Consider the following 1,883-nt stretch of genomic DNA (forward strand, 5'->3'; position numbering starts at 1 on the left):
CCAAAAAGATTTATTGTATGAATGTATCTGTTCATATTTTATTCCTGCAGCCAGCAAAATCCATATTCTGGGATCGTATAACCTAGCTGACACTATGCGAAGGCCACAAGTAATTAGGAAAATGTCCCCAACTAACCTTGGTTGTAAGCATTTAAAATAAAAAAAAAAAATCTGAAAAGGCCAGACAGCAGTGAAGTAATAAAATGTGATGTTCTGTGAGGCTGACCCACAGAAGAAGGTTCTGGGTTCATATCTGGAGCTCTCCTTGAGACTATGTTAACAATAAGAAAAGAAGGGGTCATCAGCTGGTATGTTGGTTAAAGCATTGGATTCCCACATAGTCAATGGTGGCTCAAGTCCCAGACCTCATAGCTCAAGAATCATGTCAGGCATGTGTGCGTTTGTGCCTAAAATCCCAAAAGAAGAATAGAAAACAAGGGATTGTGGTGTGGCCATCCCCCTGGGGGGTGATTTCTCACTTTCCCTCTCTCTGTCTCTCTCCAGTGAACACACTGCTTTATGTCAAAAAAAAAAAAGAAAGAAAAAAAGAAAAAAGAAAATCTCTGAAAAAGTTATATGGTTAGGCTATTTTTTAGATGTCTTAGAAGGTTCTAGAAGCCATTCACCATGACAGAGAAGAGAGAATTCAAGAGATGCTTAACACCCAGCTGTGGGATGCCTCTGCGGGACCTGGCCCTAAAGATAGCCACAAAAGCTGAAAACGGTGATAATGAAAAAATGGCTGTTCTAGAGGCCAAAATCTGTCATCAGATTGAGCATTATTTTGGAGACTTCAATTTGCCATGGGACAATTTTTTTTTGTCTTTTTTGGAGAGATTTTTGTTATAGGGCACGTGCTCTCGTCAGAAAGACAGAAAAGCAGAGAGATAGAACGCAAGAAATCACCCTCCAGGGGGGATGGCCACACCACAATCCCTTCTCCTCCACTCTCCCCTCAGGATCTTGGGCACGCACGCACACGCGCCCAGCATGAGTTTAAGCCACTGGGTCCAGCATTTGAACCACGGTCCACTACATGGGAGTCCAGTGACATAGCCATTGACACTAACTGCTGGTCCCTCCATGGGACAAATTTTTCTTTTCTTTTCTTTTCTTTTCTTTTCTTTTCTTTTCTTTTCTTTTTTTTTTTTTTTTTTGGAGAGGTTTTTCGCTATAGGGCGCATGCGCTCGTCAGATAAACAGAGGGAGACAGAGAGATAGAAAGTGAGAAATCACCCCCCAGCGGGATGGCCACACCACTTCTCCTCCATTCTCCTCTCGGGATCTTGGGCACGCACGCACACGTGCCCAGCGTGAGTTTAAGCTGCCGGGTCTGGGACTCGAACCGCGGTCGACTACATGGGAGTCCAGCAACATAGCCATTATGCTAACTGCTGGTCCCTCCATGGAACAAATTTTTAAAGGAACAGATAAAACTCGATGAAGGCTGGGTACCTTTGGAGATGATGATAAAATTCAACAGGTTAAACCGTCTAACGACAGACTTTACTGTAACAGTGGAATCACTGAGAAAATCCAAGGCAGAACTCATGGAAATCAGTGAAGGTAAAACTAAAATCAGGAGGTCTCCAAGCAAACCCCTGCCTGGAGTGACTGGTGAGTATAAAGATGATGTTAAAAAGAGATCGGTTTATATTAAAGGCTGCCCAACTGATGCAACCCTTGATGATGTAAAAGAATGGTTAGAAGGTAAAGGAGAAATACTAAATATGCAGATGAGAAGAACACTGCAGAAAGCATTTAAGGGATCAATATTGCTGTGTTTGGGAACCAGTAGTTAGCGTAATGGCTATGTCGCTGGACTCCCATGTAGTCGACCGTGGTTCACGTCCCGGACCCGGTGGCTTGAAACTCACGCTGGA

The 1,883-nt window shown here is 43.5% G+C and overlaps 1 pseudogene; it reads left to right on the forward strand.

Moving 5' to 3' along the window:
- Positions 1–627: 627 nt before the first annotated feature.
- LOC102494424 (lupus La protein homolog) overlaps positions 628–1,883 on the forward strand; it is a 3,484-nt pseudogene continuing 2,228 nt past the window's right edge.

Source organism: Tupaia chinensis, unplaced genomic scaffold (genome assembly GCF_000334495.1).
Source record: "Tupaia chinensis unplaced genomic scaffold, TupChi_1.0 Scaffold000549_1, whole genome shotgun sequence".
Classification (NCBI taxonomy): Eukaryota; Metazoa; Chordata; class Mammalia; order Scandentia; family Tupaiidae; genus Tupaia; species Tupaia belangeri.